The following is a 19,683-nucleotide window of genomic DNA, read 5'->3' as shown; positions in this document are numbered from 1 at the left end:
GGAGCACCTGTAGCCTACTGAACCATCTCTCCAACCCTTGCTTACTGCTTTCAGACAAATGTATAGTGAACAAGAACAATTATCAGCTTGAAAAGTACAGAAAATGTACAGTTTGTTCAGGAAAGGGGTGTGAGGGCAGCGTTTAAAGTAACGAGCAAGGCCAGTGTGGGCAAGAGCAGCGGCTGGAGAGATTGGTGCCATTGAAGAGAAACCCAGGCTTTGTATTGGGACAATAAAAAAGGTAGAGAGTGCTACCCCTCTCCCACTGGAGTCTTAGAGAGTAAAATGGAGAACACATTCAACAGAACTGCATTTGAAAAGAGAGTGCCACCACAGGGGTCTTGCTTGAAGTGGTTTTTCCCCAGTTCAGTTTCACAGGTACTCAGAGGTCACTGCAGCTCTGGACCAAGAGGGATTGGCTACATCCTCAGCTGTCTGTCAACAAAACTTGGCAGTGTCGACTTGACACTGGATTTTTGTTTTGTTTTCCAGCATCCAGAATTCAAAATCCAATGGATGGAAGCTGGAGGAGACAAGGATGGGGGTTGGGGGGAGTTGCTGATGTGAGGCAATGAACGTCAGAGTTGGATTTCCTGCACAGAGCCTGAGCAAGCCATGCAGGCAGCTGGGAAGGCAGAGCTGCAGGGAAGATTCCAGGATGTTGGACAAAACAGAACATGGGACGTCCCGAGAGAGAGACACCTGTAAGTAAGGCTGGGGAGGTGGGGTGGGGCTACCAAAGCCTAACAGAGTTCACTTCATGTCACCACTGTCGCAAATGCTGGACATCAAGTGGCAGCATTTATTTATAGTGTGTGCTTAGTTCCTCTCTGATCCTCCCTTTATGAGTAGGAATGTTTGCTCATGGTCATTATACATTGGAGTTAAATCATTTCCTTCTGGATTTCACAGGGTCTCACAGATAGGAGTTTGTTTTGATTCTCAAAAGAAACTGGACTTTTAAACAATGTTGGGATGGTTAAGACTGTGGGGTTTCTTTTATTTACTCATTTATTTATTTATTTATTTATTTACCAAGTGCTGTGCCCCTTCCTGGTCCCTCCCCACAGAGCCCTCCCCCATCTCCCCTCCCCTTCTCCTCTGAGAGGGTCTCCCCCCCCCCCCAGAAATCCCCCACCCTGGCACATCAAGTCTCTGCCAGATTAGGTGCGTCCTCTCCATTAAGGCCAGACCAGGCAGCCATGGACACTGAGCTGCGTCTCTACTTCATATGTGCTGGGGGCCCTTGTTCCAGCCCCTGTATGCTCTTTGATTGGTGGCTCAGTCTCTGAGAGCTCCCAGGGTTTCAGGTTAGTTGACTCTGTTGGTTTTACTGTGGGGTATTCCCATCCCTTTCAGGGCCTTTAATTCTTGCCCCAACTCTTTTCATACGTGTCCCCGACTCCATCGAATGTTTGGCTGTGGGTATCTGCATCTGTTTCAGTCAGCTGCTCCGAAAAGCCTCTCAGAGGACAGTAATGCTAGACTCCTGTCTGCAAGCATAACAGAGTATCATTGATAATGTCAGGGATTGGGGCTTGCCTATGTGACAGGTTTCTAGTTCTGCTGGTTATTGGTTGGACTTTCTTCCAGTCTCTGCTCCATCCCTGCATTTCTTTTAGACAGAGAAAATTTTGAGAGTTGAGAGTTTTGTGGGTGGATTGCTGTCCTTATGCCTCCTCTGGGGGTCCTGGCTAGCTACAGGAGGTGGCTTCTTCAGGTTCCATGTTCCCACTATTAGGCATCTTGGCTAAGGTCACTCACACTGACTCCTAAGAGGCTCCTCTATCCCAGGTCTCTAGAACTTCCTAGAGATTCTCTCCTCTTACTACCCCACCACCACCCCTAGCAGCTGCAGATTTCCATTCACTCTCCTGGCCCTGTGGGCCTCTCTTCTGTCTCCCCTGACAGACACCTGATCCTAAATTTCCCACTCCCATTCCTCTCTCCCTCTCCTCTCCCACCCAGTTTCCTCTCTCCCTCTGCCTGTTATGACTATTTTGTTTCCCTGTCTAAGTGTGACTCAAGCATTCTTCCTTGGGCCATTCTTCTTATTTGACATCTTTGAGTCAGTGGGGTGCATCATGGGTATTCTGTACTTGATGGCTAATATCCACTTATTAGTGAGTACATACTATCCATGTCCTTTTGGATCTGGGTTACCTCAGGATAATATTTTCTAGTTCCATCCACTTGCCTGCAAAATTCATGATGCTCTTATTTTTAATAGCTGAATAGTATTCCATTGTGTAAACGAAGCACACTTCCTGTATCCATTCTTTGGTTGAGGGACATCCGAGTTGTTTCCAGTTTGGGGGTGTTATGAATAAAGCTGTTATGAACATGGTAGAGCACATGTCCTTGTGGTGTGGTAGAGCATCCTTTGGATATATGCCCAGGAGCAGTATAGCTGCATCTTCAGGTAGAACTATTTCCAATTATCTGAGAAACTACCAGATTGATTTCCAGAGCAGTTGTACAAGTTTGCAATCCCACCAGCAATCGAGGGGTGTTCGACTCTGGGGTTTCCAAAGCAATCTGCCCTGGAGATGGTCATGAGCCTGTAGAGGCAGAAGTAGACTGTATGTTTTGAACCACGTTGCCATGCTAGTAAAAATGCTTTGAGAGGCTATTCAGCTATTTAGGAGGTGGGGCCTTGATGGCAGATGCAGGTCAATGAAATGGGTCCTTAAGAAGTCTTATGTCTGACTCCATCCAGTCAAGACCTTTGCCTCCTGATCTGTCAAGAAGTGAAAAAGTTGTGCACGTGTTCTAACTGCCTCTGATGGAGCCACCCAGTCGCTGCAACCTCTGGGAGATGATAGATGGACAGTCCCTGAAACAGTGAGCCAAAATAAACACTCCCTCAATTAAGTTGCTCTGTCAGGTATATTTAGTCGCAGCAATGCACAAGTAACTAAAGCAAAAGAAGAGTACAAAGGCCACCATCCCAGTACATACACACACCTCTGTCACCTCCAATAGTCCAGCCATCTGTTCCTCATCAAACGATTCAATGTTTTTATATTTATTTTTATCTTATGGGCATGAGTGTTTTGTTCACACGTATAACTCTGCAACGTGCATATGTAGTGTCTAAGGAGGCCAGAAGAGGATGATAGATCTCCTGGAACTGGAGTTACAGTCAGCTGCTGAGATCTGAACCTAGGAGCTCCAGAGGAGCAGCCAATGCTCTTAACCCCTGAGCCATCTCTAGCTCCCAAACCATTTAATTTTAAGAACATCAAGCAGACAATGATGAATTTTGTGCAGAACTACGTATGTCTAGCCAGCTGCGTCTCCATCGAGAAGGTGAGAGTCAGCACAGTTGTAAACACACAGGCAGAGGGGGCACGTGGAGTCCACCCTTTGGCTGTTTCTCTCCTGTATGAGGAACAATATGATCCAGGCTCCAGAAGGTCGGAACAACTGAGCCTTACTGTAAATATTAGAAATAGGAAGTTGACAATTGGGGAAAAGTTCAATTTTCAAAAAAAAAAATGTATTTCTTTCTAAAATAGAAATAGGAAGTTGAGAAACACTTTATAGATTACAAGCCACACAATGAATGTTCTTTCTGTTGATCCTGGTAAGGTAGTATTGTTTACTTTTGGACTAGACTTTCTCAGACATTGAAGAAGCCCCCAGGCAACAGAACTTTGTCAATACACAGACTTATCCTCTCTCACCCTTTGGGCGAATAACTTTGTAAGTGTTCCACCACGTTTCCAACAGCCCACTGCCCTCGAAACAAACAAACAAACAAACAAACAAACAAAGATGCCTTCTCACTCATTGGATACTTAGGAACAAAGGAACCCTGTCAGTTAATGACTCATTACCATTTTTGGTGACAACCGGAAGGAAGTCTTTAGATACTTCTCTAGAAGTCAAAGGAATTGTAACTTTGAGCAGGGATTATGAGGGTGCCAAGCTCACACAAGGCCAGAAAAAAAAAAATGCTTAACCTTTGCCCAAGCAAATGGAAACAAGATTGATGGATGGACTCCAGGAAGTGCCCGTTCTATTACGTCAGATCACACTCTGTATTTATGTAGAAGCCAGAGGCAGGTTTTTCATTGAGGGTGTTATGTGTACACACCCCTGTAATACAAAGAAGCCAGCAGAGGATGGCAGGAGCCTGGCTCTACCCTTCTCCATCATATTCCCTTAAGGAAGAGTCTCTCACTGGACCTTGCTAGGCTTGTTGTCAAAGGCCCATATTGACTGACGGTGGCATCTTCCCAAATAGGCATTCTATCACTTGGCTCCCATCAGCATCCCAGACTAATACATCCACTGAGCCCTTCCTTCAGCAGCCCCAGCTCCTCACTTTTAACTGCATACCTACTAAGCATATTGCATGGCGGCATCAATAGCATTAGGAAAGAACACACAGAAAACCATCATCAGGGTTTAAGCAACAAACGATCAATTTCAGACACCCATATTCAGCAAGGAAAGAGCTGCTAGCACCCTCAGTACACAGACAGTTCCACTTTTAAAAGAGAACTTTTCCTTTAATTATCAGTTCCGTTCTGCCTATTGGTGTTCCAACAGCTTCCAAAACTGTAATAAAAATGTCCACACTCATGACAGCACCCATCATAACGGGCAAAAAGGTGAAAGCAGCCCACATGTCCAGCAACAGACAAGTAAGTAAGTAAAGGTGCTGTGTGCAAATGACAGAATATTAGAAAAAATTTGAATGCATGCTATAAATTGAACGAACCTTCAAGGCACAATGAGTGGTAAAGAGGGACACATTATAAATGGAATTCGTAACACTGGTTATACACATAGGATGAATGAGTTGGTATGTTCTCTCATATATTCTACTTCAATTCAAAATGGGAAGAGTTGTTGACTCTAGAAAAAGAAGCAAACATGCTTAGCAGATGTCTTAGTTAGGGTTTTACTGCTGTGAACAGATACCGTGACCAAGGCAACTCTTATAAGGGCAACATTTAATTGGGGCTGGCTCACAGGTTTAGAGGTTCAGTCCATTACCATCCAGGCAGGAGCATGGCAGCATCCAGTGGAGGACGAGCTGAGAGTTTTACATCTTCATCTGAAGGCTGCTAACAGAATATTGACTTCCAGGCAGCTAGGATGAGGGTATTAAAGCCCACACCCACAGTGACACACCTACTCCAACAGGGCCACACCTTCCGATAGTGCCAATCCCTGGGCTGAGCTTACACAAACCATTGCAGCAGATGAGAAGAGGTAGGATCTATAATGAACACTGTCGGGGGGAAATTGACTCCAAGCCTCAGAAGTGGAGGAGATGCTGATGGTCTGTGATGGGTGTCTGACCTAAAAAGTAAACAGTGCTTTCCTGGGTCTAGGCAGGATCCAGAGGGCCTTCTGATGATGTTTTGAGTCCAAAGAGAAAAAGAAAATTCCAGGGAACTTTGGAAAGGGAATGAGTACACGAGAACTTCCTGCATGGTTTTCTACATCTAATTCATTCTGGATGGTACGAAAAACATCCTGAAACACTATTGCATTATATCCCCAACTGGAGTAACTACAAGTAAGTCATCTTAAGGCTTGGGACATATTACATCACCAGGAGGTAAGTTCATTTCTTCCTCAATGACAGAAGAGATCAAACTGGCTATTTGTATGTTACTTGTGAGGTTTAGCCAACCTGACAAATTCAGCAGAAGCCAGCCTGTTGCATATCATACCATGAAGTTCCTTATTAATATAATGCACTGTGAGTCCCACGAGGCATGCAGAATGATACCCTAAACTGTGCATCACCAGTTAGCTAGCTAGCTGCCTATTGCTTACCAGAATGGAAGTAGAAAAAGCCAAGAAGAAAGCGAACACTTATGCAGTTCTGGCTAGGCCTCACTGAAGTTCTTCACATAACTTCTTATGAACCTTTAAGATACAGTGATTGTTATAGTTAATTATTTAGCTGATGATTCAAAGTGTTAAATAACCTACCCACAGTTAGACCTAAGGGAAACCTGATTTCCTGCCCAGGCCTGACTGATTCCAAACCCTGCTAGTACCTGTCCAATGTTTAAAGGTGGAGGTGTCTGTGAGAGAAACAGAAGAGCATGGTTTGACCAAATACAATGCCTGGGCTAATATGCAATTTCTAATCCTCTAAACCCCATAGAAAAGGCTTTAAGGAGGCTGTGGAGATGGGTCAAATAAAAAGGCTAGGTTGACAGTGGGTTTTTGTAATCCCAGTGATGAAGAAGGAAGATTAGGCAACCCTTAGGGCTCACTAGCCAGCTCTCCTAGACTACTGAGTGAGTGCCAGACCATAGCTCAAAAACAAAACTAAACTAAAAAGATAGGCAGAGACTGAGGAACAACACCCAAGGCTCTCCTCTGGCTCCATGTGCACCTGTTTACACAAGTGCTGCTTAAACATGCATACAAGCATATGTGCATGTGCAAACATAGGTTTTAAAACCAATGCACACCATGCATGGCAGAACATGCCAAGAAGACCAATGTTCACAAGCCTGAGGTAGGAAAACCTAGATAGGCCCACTCATTTTCTTATACCAGGGTATTGAAATCCAGTGTGGATTTTCATCCAAAGGAGGTCTAACTGCATCTCATGGACTCTGGAGTCAGGCTCATGGCTACCATGTTGAGCTACACACACAGTAACGATTGCTCGAAGCTGTATAGCACCACCCACAAACTTCACCACTGCCATTTGGCCTTCAGTCAAAATACTCATTACAATATTGAACAGATTGGCTCCTCAAAAGATTAAGAAATAATTACCATGTGACCTAGCTGTAGGCTTAGATTTTTCAAAACCTACTTTAATAAGGGTTCTCAAATGCATCTACTGCCTTCTAGCCCACCATCCAGAGGTAGGAGAAAAAGATGGGTAGTAGGATAGTAGGGATGTAGACCTGATTACAAGTAGTCCAGTCTTCATTGTCAGGAGAGCAGCAGTCCAGATCAATAGTGTCAGGACACTAACAGTCCAGCAGAAACAGCCAGGCCTCCACCTAATCAGCACAAGTCACAGGAGCAATCAGAACCAGCCAGAATGCCAGGGGAAGTTCTCCGCTGTGCCTCTCTCAACAAAATGAAGATCATTGAAGATGTGAGACCAATGAATCATTGCAAGGCTAGCTATGCAAGTGCCCTGTCACTGACTATTGGGTACCACTTATACTCTCTCCAAACATCTTGTGTCCTCTCACGGGTTTTGCTTCAGCAAAATACCACATGAGTCTGTATCACATGACACAACCAGAAATCTCCACTTCATCAGCAATCCCTGTTTTAGGGGATTTCTTTAAAGGGGTGAAATGAATGGAAACAGTTCATAAAGAAATGAAACCACATGGTGGGGAGGGGGAGAGAACTGAACAAAAAAATAAAATATAAAGTAATTCAAATGTCTGTCACCTGATGAATGGGCAAAACACAGTGTCCACAGAATGAGATATTATCATCGAAAAGGGATGAAATGCTGATATATATATTGCAATAGATGTCATCTTTGTAAAGAGCGTGCTAAGTGAAAAAAGCCAGTCTCAAAAAGCTCACATGTTGTACAATCCCACTTATTAGAAATATTCAAATGAGCATATTTATGCACCAGAAGTTGAGTGGTTTTCTAGAACTAGTGAAGTTGGGTTCATATGAGGAGGAATAACCGCTAATGGGTACAGGATTTCTCTTCGGAATGAAAAAAAAAAGTCCCAAATTACCATGGTGCTAGTTTTTTGCCTATTCTAAAAACTACTGAGTTGTATGATATAAGCTGTACAGTGGATGATCTTGATGAAGTTGTTACAGTAAATATTTAAGCAAACAAACCCATTTGAACACTCAAAAAGGTCAAGTAAGTTAAAGGCTCAAACGGAAGTCTCTGAATGGATATTTGTTAATTAATCACTGTTGAAAATTTCTAACACTGCTCTGATATTTCTAGTCCTCTAGCTATATTATTGTCTTAGTCAGGGTTTCTATTCCTGTACAACACATCATGACCAAGAAGCAAGTTGGGGAGGAAAGGGTTTATTCAGCTTACACTTCAACATTGCTGTTCATCATCAAAGGAAGTCAGGATAGGAACTCACACAGGGCAGGAACTTGGAGGCAGGAGCTGATGCAGAGGCCATGGAGGGATGCTGCTTACTGGCTTGCTCCCCCTGACTTGTTCAGCTTGCTTTTTTATAGAACCCAGAACTACCAGCCCAGGGATGGCACCACCCACAATGGGCCCTCCCACCCTTGATCACTAATTGAGAAAATTATTACAACTACTGTCAAACCTGTGTTCTTGATATTGTCTTTGTGGAGAACCCATCCAACAAAACTCCAGGGTGGACAGAGAAGGTAAAGTACTTTGTTAGACTATGTCTTAGAAAAGCAGATATGAGGGAAACATTGAAGTCACTGGAAATCACCCTGACCTGAGAACTACACAGAGTCTCATAGAATACTCAAGGCCAAACCGTGCTCCCTAGACCTACCAGAGCTGACAGCCACCGAAAGCCTTGATCGTTGTTGTGGTTTATTGTACTGAATCATGGGGACTCTACTTTTTTTTTTTTTAAATCTATTTTGGTGTGGTTTTCAGAAACAGAGTCTCATTTTGTATCCCAGTGTGTTCTTCAACTCAAGCAATCCTCCTGCCTCAACCTCCTAAGTGTTGGGACTTCAGATGTGAGCCATTGTAAATAGCCTTCTTTGCCAGTCCCCTTAAGTACAGATCATATCTAATTTTCTGTTATAGGATTTAATATATCCGGAGGAACACCATGTCTGTGGGTCAATGGTCTTACATGGCAGCTCCAGTCCTGAGGAATTTCTCCCTTGCTCACGAGTTCTGAGTGAAGGGTGTCTGAAAACCAAAGAGCCTTCCCAATCTAGTTCCATGTTTGTGCCCCAGGAAAACAATCACAAACTTTTTTTTTAATCAATACCACACTTAAAAGAAACCAAGTGTCAATCAAGAACCAAAAGAGGTTAACCAGTTCTCTGTACAATGGACTATTACACACAACTTTGAAAATAAACGTACTGTGTTATACACAACCGTGCCAATGAATTTTAAAAGCATTGTTGAGTGAAAGAATTAACTCATCCAGTGTCGTTCCACATGGCTTTCTGACACAGGCAAAGCAGAGAAAGTGTGGAGCAGGGGTAGAAACCACAAGAGAGTAAGGTAGGATCAACACAAAGCCCAGGCCAGTGCTTCAGTGCTTATCTGGTGGGATTAGGAGTGAGGGGTGATACTCAGATGGGCCGAGCACCAGAGAAGCAGCCGCTGTTGTTTTGTGCACACTCTATTGGACTTTATTGCTCTGTGATTGATTCTGCATTAGATGGAGTCTGAACCTCAGGCATACTAAAAATACATAGATGCCTTGGTCAGCAAGAAGTTTCAGAATTGGCAAGATGCATGAGACGAAGGATTCCTGGAACCTCATCTGGGGGGCTGCCAGGGAGCAAGAAGCTTTTGGCTTGGTTGTCACGTGGTTGGCAGCCCAGTCGGACCACCCCCAATGAGAGTGAGATCAGAGACCTCAAGATGTACAGGCCTGGCTCCTGCCTCCATTATGTTTCCTCCTTTGGCATTAAAAAACCAAACAAAATCTCCCAGGAAAAGGAGCAGGAGTTTACATTCATCCCCTGGGCAGACAAGAATGAAAGAAACCACAGTGCCCACTCATCATATCACAAACCAACCTTCTTAGACATTCCACAGACAGCGGGCTGAAAGACACTGTGGCGCAGGAGTAAGCCATGCTGAGCCGTCTAGTCTAGCTCAGGAGCCCTGAGCAGGAGCATGCGCAGAGCTTCCGGGTGGTAGAGAAGGATACCCGTCCCAGACTCAAGGATACTCTCTCTCCTGACAGTTCACACAGATGGATTCCAAGTGCCCACTGTCATGACTTCTAAGTAAAGCCACAACAGTACTGTCTACCAAAATAGTCACATTATTATTTATTACTCTGCACGGAAGCGGTTGGTCCTCTGGAGTACCTCTTCACAGCTGCCTGGGTGACGTCTTCTGGAGACAGGACGTGCTAGAGGCAACCGGCAAATCAACAGCTGTTTCTGGAGCTTCTGGTTTGCTGTGTTTTGTTTTGTTTCTAAAATGCATGGGTCTTTCTAGATGCAGTTAGCACAGATTTGCATGTCTGCCGTCCTTGAAGGTGGGGATCCTAAACAAGCTTCTGCACAATGAAGGCACACCCTAGAGGTCTGGATTGAATGGGAAATGTCCCCCACAGGCCCTTGTGTTTGAATACTTAGTCCCCAATTGACGGTGCTGATTTCGAAGGCTGTGGAAACTGTGGAGGGCAAGTTCTCTAAAGGAAATGGGTCTTAGAGGTTCAAAACATAAATCGCTCTTCCAGATTGGTTCTCTCCAACCTTTACATGGTTTCTGGGAATCAAACTCAGGTCCCAGCCTTGCATGTTAAGTGTTTTTACCCACTAAGCCATCTCACTAAAACAAACATCAAATATATTTGAGGCTCAATGTCATTTTAACACGATTGGGGGAATTTCCATAAACTGCAAAGCTCATGCCCTGATCAGAAATGGATTATCTTCAATAAAATGTTCCCTGCCAAGCTTCCAAAGGCTCCATCCTCTGCAAGTGTGCCCCACATACCTTACAGGCTGGTTTGCCTCACACCCCTGCCGCCATCTTGAAACATGCCTTTGTGATAGATTAGTCAAAGAGCAGAGATCACTTCCCAGAGAAGCCAGACCTTTCCCTGCCTGCTTTCTCCTGACTTCTGCCTTTCACTCTTCAGACAGAACAGGACTTTCTGCTTCACCACAGTACAGGGCAGCAGAGCTCCCTGGGGTCCTAGGAAATAAAAATAAATTTTAAAAAATTGTTTAAAGAAAAAAAGAAAACAGCCCCCTCCCAGGCAACATGTCAGTTTGCTTTGCCGTCTTGGAACTTGCATGGCATCACTCTTATGTAGTAGCACTTGACTTTGTTGATTATCTTTCCCAGGTCCTAGAGGCTCGACTTCCAGCATGCCCTTTCTCAGTTTACGCCTCCCTCTCAGAGGAGAACATCACTCCAGCAACCAGAACATTCTGTATGGTAGAGTGTGTGTACATGTGTATACAACTGTTTTCTTTTTCTCTTCTTCTGGGGTTTCTGGCTCCCTGGTAGGTGATACAAGATCAGCCTAGTTGAAGGTTTTCCATCCTAGGTAAGACATGTGGAACTTCCCAGCAATCTGTAAGGGTCTCTGGAGACAGATGAAAGCCTGGTGACCCTCAAGTTCCTCATGGGGCTGTCACCACAGTCTCTTCTTTCTGGCTCAGAGCAGGAACAGCCTGTTTGCCAATGAAACGCCTGGCTTCATCTCTTCTAAATCAAGACATTAGTGACTATAAAATGTCTCCCCTCCCCCATTCAAGACTTAACAAAATATTACTACTGCATCTAGTTAATCTAATCTGAACTAAACCCAAACCCAGGGCTGAGCAATACAACCCACAGTACCTACAAAATGGTGTTTAGCATATATACACAAAGCACATACACACACATACACATACATATAGACACATACACACACATACAAAGGCATACACTCACACACAACCACATGCACACACATACATATAGACACATATACACACAGAGACATACACTCACACATGAATACACGTACACACACATATACATACACACATATACACACAAATATACACACATATACATATATACACACATACACACAAATATACACATATATGCATATACACACATAAACGCAAATACACATACATACAAACACACACATACACACAAATATACACACATATACATGCATATATACACACATACACACATAAACACAAACACACATACACACAAACACACACATACACACGCACGTGCATACTTGTGCACATACAAACCTCGTTTAACTCTTTCTGCAGCCTTCTCTATCATTGCATGTATCTACTTCAGAACTGCAGAAATTCCACACAAATTAGTTTCATTTCAACTGAATTTCTTCTAAGTTTTTAATGCTATCGCCACCCACAACTGATGCATAGGCAAATGTTTACATATCGCATGTATGACTTTATAGAATTGATCGGCTCAAGTGAGAGAAGGCACGTCAGCAGAATATTTAAGGAGATAAAAGCAGCATAACTTGATCAATATCATCCTACCCACTTAACTCCTACTGTTATAAAAGTCTCCAGCACACACAGGACTTTTAATTTAATGAACTTGCCCTTGTAATGGATAAAGAGGGGAACACAGGATTGTAAATGAACCATGAAGCTAAATTCCAGTGGTTCCTATAAGGAGCAAAAGGTGGGTATTAGATTTCAAAAGGAGGAGGCAGGAATGGCTCAGCCTCTTCCCAGCCCAGCGTTGTAGGTGGGATTGCAGAGAGAGAGATTTTCACAAGGGTGTTCCTTACATTAGGAAATTCCAGAGGTTTCTCTCAGAGTGGGAATCACTACTAACGTGGGGGACAGATGCCGGTCTCTGCATTAGCTCAGTTCACTACAACGTGACCATTGAGTAAGCTGGCTGCTCTGAACAGGAGCTGGTCCCAGGATGCTGAGTGTCTGCCTGTCTTGACCCCCAAAGCATAACCACTTCCTCCAACTGGCCTTGTCACCATGTTCCAGCTGACACCTGAGAGGCCTCCTGTTAGCTCACGAAGAACTCGGTGAAATGATTCTCGAAGCTCGCCTCGGTTATGCAGTAAAGCAAGCTCAGTGTAATACCATGTGTGTACACAGTTCGCAGATATGTCCCTGTCACATGCAATGCTTGGGTTTGAAGAAAAGACCCCAGTAAAGGCTGTTTAGGAAATTAATCTGCTTCTGCCGAACACACAAGAAAAACTGTGTAAGCAGCTCTCAAGGAAGCCTAGGGAGAACAATGAGTTAACGCTCCTTTGAGGCGACGACTTAGCCCGCTTACTTGAACATTTCCTATCTTTGTTTGAAGACAGCACAATAACAGAAGGGTCCCGATAAGGATTGTCATGGCTGTGGTGCTGACAGGAGACGGTCTAATCAAAAATCACTTCTGGGAATCCAAAAGATGCCTGTTCGACAATACATGACATTTGGTTCCAAGGTCATCACTGTCATTGTGCTCTTGTTTTCATTTCATCCATGTTGTCGTGTTGCCAGGAAAAAGCTTCATGCTCTTCTTCATGGTGGAGCCCCGCTGCAGATGATACAGGAGAGAAGAACCTAGTAACCGGCTGAGCAACTGAACACAGACCTCAAGCTGAGCCTCTATTATTGGGGTTATTCTTTAGTGTGATCCAGGTAGATAATTCTAGTCGGGCCAGCATGTTTTATTTTTATGTATTACGATTTACATTTTAATTTTGCATGTACAGTGTTTTGGCTACATGTGTGTCTGCACAATATGTGTGCCTGTTAGCCATGGAGGCCAGAAGAAGGGATCGGATCCCCTAGAACTGGAGTTACAGGTGATTATTAGCAGCCATGAGAGTGCTGGGAAGGAAACCTCTGTCTTCTAGAAAAGAAGCTGGTGTTCTACACTGCTGAGCCATCTTTCCAGCCCTACCACCATATTTTATTAGGTGCAATCCATTGGTCCAACCCATCAGAATGTGACAGTCAGGGCCAGTAGGAAACTTACTGCATTGCCTGGTCACACTCTGGTCATTGGTTGGGCAGAGTATCTAGAAAATATGTTTTTTTTAATCTTGATTGTATGGATGGATGGATGGATACATGATAGATAGATAGATAGATAGATAGATAGATAGATAGATAGATAGATAGATAGATGGATGGGTGGGTGGATGGGTGGATGGATGGATACATGATAGATAGATACATAGATAGATAGATAGATAGATAGATAGATAGATAGATAGATGGGTGGATGGGTGGATGGGTGGGTGGATGGATGGATGGATGGATGGATGGATGGATGGATAGAGGGATAGATGGATAGATAGGTAAATAGAAAGATATTACATTTATCTGTGTATGTGTTTGAAAGGGGGTGGGGCTGTTCACACCATGGCACACGTGTGAAGAGCAGAGAACAACGTAACTTACAGGAATATGTGTTCTCTTTTCACCATGTGAGTCCTGGGAAGGAGTTTGGATTACCAAACTTGGCAGAAGTTCTCCTTAGCCACCAAATCATCTTACTGACTCCTCACTCCAGATCTTAGTGTTTTATTTTCAAGTCTTTCTATATATCTTTACAAGATAAAATGGACATCTTTACTTATTTATTTGGGCTTATGGCAGCTAGAACAATGCTGATGACATCTCTACAGATGCTAGACCAGTGAGTAAGCTGGAGGTTAGTACAGCTGAGCCAAAGAAAAGGAGAAATCACTGTGGTCTTTTACCTGGGTGGATGAAAGCTTCTAGTAAGAAACGCTGTGTTTGAAGAGATGGTTCAGTGGTTAGAGCACACACTGCTGTTGCAAAGGACCGGAGTTCAATTCCCAGCACCCAAAGTGGGTGGTTCACAACCACTTGTAACTCAGCTCCAAAACGATCTGGCACCTCTGACCTCTGAGGATGAGGACCTTCATTCAGAGCCACATACAAAATAGAAGTAATAAAATAAACCTTTTAGAGCGGATAGGAGGGAAGCCAGAGAAATGCCCAGTGAGTAAGATTATGTGTGATTCTTCCATAGGACACAACTTCACTCAGCACCCAAGCACCCAAGCCAAATGGTTCACAACCTTTGCTGGCCTCTTCAGGAACTGAACTTACATGCACAAGTCCAGCATAGACACACACACACACACAGAGAGAGAGAGAGAGAGAGAGAGAGAGAGAGAGAGAGAGAGAGAGAGACAGAGACAGAGACAGAGACAGAGACAGAGAGACAGAGAGACAGAGAGAGACAGAGACAGGGAGAGACAGAGAGACAGAGAGAGACAGAGAGATAGTGACAGAGAGAAATTTATTTAAAATGTTAATTAATTAATTACACTTTTTAAAAAAAACTGTTACATTAAAAAAAAAAGAAGAAAAAAAATGCTCTCCTTTAACCTCAGAAAATAAGAATAAGTCTTCATCACAGATCTCTATACTTTAATTTACTATTCTTGACTTTAAATTCTGGATCCCAACATTGTCCTAACTAATACTATATGAATATCTATAGTTAATGCCATCTTCTGCTGTCTTGTCTGTAGTGGCCAAGGTTATCAGAACATCTTTACTTAGACTCTAGCCATGACCCTGTCAACTCCTTATGTGTCAGCTGTTATGCTGTATGAAAGCTTATATTTAAAAACAACAACATCATATCTTGTAATTGTCCCAGCACGATGAGTTAATCATTCCACTTCACAAAACGTTGGATTTCTAGAGGAAAAAGCATGCCTGCATTTCTACTAGTATTCTGTGCCAGCTCCACACTTAGTCTCTGAACTCTGCCTTTGCATACTCAGCACAGCTCACAGAAACAGCATCTTTGTTCACTTAGAGTTTATGAAATTCCAGAAACTGAAAGTATGTCAATATAAATTGCACAATTCCCAGTGTGCTTAGAGGGGAAAATATGAATTATTTCTCCTACGAAGAAGTAATCAATTTGGGTAAAAACATTCTCCAGTGAAGTTCAATGAGTATCACAGAGACATTCTGGGAAACCATGGATAATCCCATAATCCTTCACTGTATTTGCAGATGACAAATTCGCTGCACTCATATTTTTGGTGTAACTTTTTGTGACTTAGTGGTATCAGAAGTATCCTTGTCAAATAGCAAATGGTGACAAGACATTATCATGTCCTAGAGGAAAAGGTCCCCAAGCTTTCTACATAGGAAAGTGCCTTTGAAGGCCAAGCACTATTCACACAAAGTTTAACATCAACATTCCTGACCGACCAACCAACCGTAAGTACAAAACAAAGAACAGTTTTTCTCATCTGTGGCCTTTGAGATCTGATAACCACCATTAGCTTTTTCCCACACCACCAGTGGTATTGTTGTATGCACTGCCACAAGAACTCAAAGTTTTGAAACAAAACTTGGCATCCATGTTGATGTGTGAACCTGTGCAATGAGGTCACGCTATTGTTGACGAAGTTTACTTCATCAAATAAGAATGTGTGTCCTGCATTGTCCTCCCAGTGTTGACAAAATCAAAACACTTTTTTTTAAAGTATCATTAAATTGTTATTTAAATCCATCCAGCCATGTGTAATATACTTGAATTGGGGACTTTTGCTTTAGAATTTATCTTTAAAACAAAATAGTCCTAGACGATTATTAACACAAACTCAAGGGCTAGGGAGATGGCTCAGTCTGTGAAGTGCTCACCAGGCAAGCATAAGGACCAGAGTTCACCTAGCAAGCATGATTGTTAATGTTTTAAGGATCTTCCTATAATCCTAGTTCTAGTAACAGAGACAGAAGGATTTCGGAGTCTTGCTTGCCAGCTGGTCTAGCCAAATCCAGGTTCGGGAATAGACCCGGTCGCAAAAGATGAAGTGGAAAATGATTTGAAGAAGTCACCTGAGGGCAACCTCTGGCTTACACACACACACACACACACACAGAGAGAGAGAGAGAGAGAGAGAGAGAGAGAGAGAGAACCACTCCTCCACACACACACGCATGCACACAAATGCACACAAACATACACAGTTGCAGCTGAAGTGATACAAGTTCCCTTTCATGGAGAGAAGCTCAGACACAAAAAGCACAAATCATAAATACAGTACTTTTCATTCAAGGCCCTCAAGTACCTTAGGATACATTAAAATAATTTTTTGGTTAGCATACCAAACACTAAGTTTCATTGTGACATTTGCATTCATGTGTATATATTGTCACCCTTCCAACATTTAAATTTTTATTTTGATATTTTCTTTTTTTTTTCAGTGCTAGGAATTGAACGTAAGGCCCGTATGCATGCTGGCCAAATACTCAAGTGTTATGTTATATCCCAGCACAGCCCAAATGTGTTTTGTAAAGTGTTCTAGGTTCTGTTTTTTGTTGATTTTTAACCTTGATAGTAAAAGAGATATCTAGAAGTCATAGGGTAGAACTTCAGAATTGGAAAGATACCGCCAATATCCTCAAATTCATACAAGAGGTTAAGTTAAAAACTAAGCCGAAATTTTGGAGTTCTTAGTACAGTCGATGCACCACTCTCTAGTAATTGCGGGAGACATTAAAGCTATAGCTACCATTCTGTTGTTCTGATAAACACCACGACATGGCAACTCATAGAAGGAAGGGCTTATGTGGGCTGACAGTGCAGTGCCAAGGATAAGAATCCATCTTCAACACACAGGGACGCACAGGGAGGCAGGCATGGCATCTGGAGCATTCAACTGAGAGCTCAGGTCTTCAACCCAAAGCAGGAAGCAAAGAGGGTGAACTAGGAGTGACATCTGGCTTTTAAAGCCTTAAAACCCACCCCCATCACACATTTCCTCCAATAAGATCACATCTCCTCAGCCTCCCCACACTGTGTCACCAACTGAGGACCAATAATTCAAATACTCAAGACTATGGGGGACATCTCATCCAAACCCATCACAAACCTGAAGGCCTGTTTTTTTTTTTTTTAAGAACACACACACATGTGTACACACACACACACACACACTTCACTGTTAAAGGCACACACAAGCACATGTGATCAAAAATGGTTTTGAAAATGGATTCATTGTGACTCCACCCTGGACTCTGAAGTTGAAAGCCTAGCTGTACCTCTGAGAAACAAACATATTATTTCCTACCTCAAAGAGAACGATTAAGACTTAAACATATTACCAATTGACCCTGGACAGTGTTTCAGACACATAAAGAATCTATGACAGGTGATTTATTCTCCTATTGACATCTGAAGCTAGGCATCCCTTTCTCCCCGAGACCCATGCTGACTTCTTCTCACTGGGCTCCCAGCTTAACTCCCAACTTACTGGGCAATGACCTCACCTGAACTTACCGCTGTGCTTGGAGTTGCAACCAGTTTCAGAGGCACATGCTCCAATGTGTTTTGAAAACAACATCCAACACGGGGTGGAGTCGAGGGGACGGGAAAGCAGCTTCCAGATGGAGGAAGGAAGTGTTCTGTTTGATATTAGGTTAGGCACTTGGTGGGAAAAGGAGATGCATTTCAGTTGACTCACTGACTCTGCTATTGACAAAAATCTTCCCAAATAATAGTCTGAAGAACAGCTGAAGAACAGAGCAGCAGAGCTCAAACACTGGACGTCTCCTAGGCTTTAAATCCTAGGCATTTACACCACCAGATCATTCCTCTTATGCATATGGATGTGGTCCCACATACGTTACCCCTAAGAATCAGGAGACAGAGACAGGTAGATGGATCTCTGTAAGTTAGACAGCCTGGTCTACATAGTGAGCCATCCAGAGCTATGTACTGAGATCCTGTCTCCAAAAGAAAAAAAAAAGAGTAATTTGAAACTTAAAAATAAAAATTAATAAGATTGTGAACAATAGAGAGAGTTAACCAAATAAATATTCTTTAAAAATTAAATTTTAGTGTGAATTTTGTTGAGTTGTCTTTTTACACAAAATATATTAAAATTAAGAGCATTTATCTTCTCTCCAGAAACACAGTTCATGATTCATAAATGATAAGTGTACATGGCATCTGTTCTTAACCAGCACAGTGGATGGTTACCCACGAATCCAGATGTCATTGTGTGTCACAGGGAAGACAGAAAGTGAATGGAACTTGGGGGTAAAGAATGAAGAGTTCTGCTTTAAATATGTTGTTCTTAAGAGGAAATGTGGCTTATGTGTGCTGAGAGACACGTGTATACATATTCATATCTGCATAAGGATTAAACACCTTGGGGCTGGAAAGATGGCTCTGTACTAAGTGCCCTTGACATCCTATTCCAGAAGACCAGAGTTCAGTTCCCAGCACCCACATCAGGCTGCTCGCAACTGGCTGTAATCCCAGCTCCAGGGAATCTAATGTGCTTGTCTAGCCTCCAAGGGCACACACACACACACACACAACACACACAACACACACACACCTTTACACCTACACACATACACACACCACCTACATATATATACCTCCACACATACACACACGTATATACACATACCCATACACACACACAAATACATATATACAATTAAATTAATTAAATACTTAGACCTTCCCAATGTTCGATGACAGGAGAGTAAGCCAGAATATCATGGTGTAAACAAGAAATTATAGAACATTATGCAACAGCATGGATTAATCTCGGTAGTGTGTTTATAGACTATTCTTTTTATTCATGCATATGATGCTAACTCACCAGGAGAGAGGCGTGTCCCACTGATTGCAACCCTGACACTCACATACCCTGTCCCCAGCAGACACAGATGCAGAATTAGCTTGTGTGCTCAATAGACACACTTCTTCTTTCTATGATGTTGGCACCAGGGGATTTTTCTGTTAAAAAAAAAAATGTAAAAGGATATTGCATGAATATTCGCCTGCAGTGCAGGAAGCTCTGGATTCCATCCCCATCACAAAACTTGCAATAAAACAAAAGGATACCGTGAATTGTTTAGGGATATTTCTAGTCATCTAACACAGAAGTGTTTCCTAATGATCCGTCACTCTCTGGAACTTACTTAAAATTTCCAGGCCGACTATCACCAATAAGCCGGGATTTTTCAGAGTCTGAGCATCTTTATTTTTAAAAGGTCTTGAGGATA

General features: G+C 42.8%; 1 long non-coding RNA gene across 1 annotated transcript; it reads right to left on the bottom strand.

Annotated features, from left to right (window-relative positions):
- Positions 1 to 7,413: 7,413 nt before the first annotated feature.
- LOC117724023 (uncharacterized) lies at positions 7,414 to 18,431 on the bottom strand. Its single transcript, XR_013105148.1, has 3 exons — positions 17,929 to 18,431; positions 14,364 to 14,546; positions 7,414 to 13,189 (listed from the first exon to the last, which is right to left on the bottom strand). It is a non-coding gene; the product is annotated as an uncharacterized LOC117724023 (long non-coding RNA).
- Between the last annotated feature and the right edge of the window lie 1,252 nt (positions 18,432 to 19,683).

The sequence above is a fragment of the Arvicanthis niloticus genome, chromosome 19 (genome assembly GCF_011762505.2).
Source record: "Arvicanthis niloticus isolate mArvNil1 chromosome 19, mArvNil1.pat.X, whole genome shotgun sequence".
NCBI lineage: Eukaryota > Metazoa > Chordata > Mammalia > Rodentia > Muridae > Arvicanthis > Arvicanthis niloticus.
This window is presented reverse-complemented; position numbering and strand designations above follow the sequence as displayed.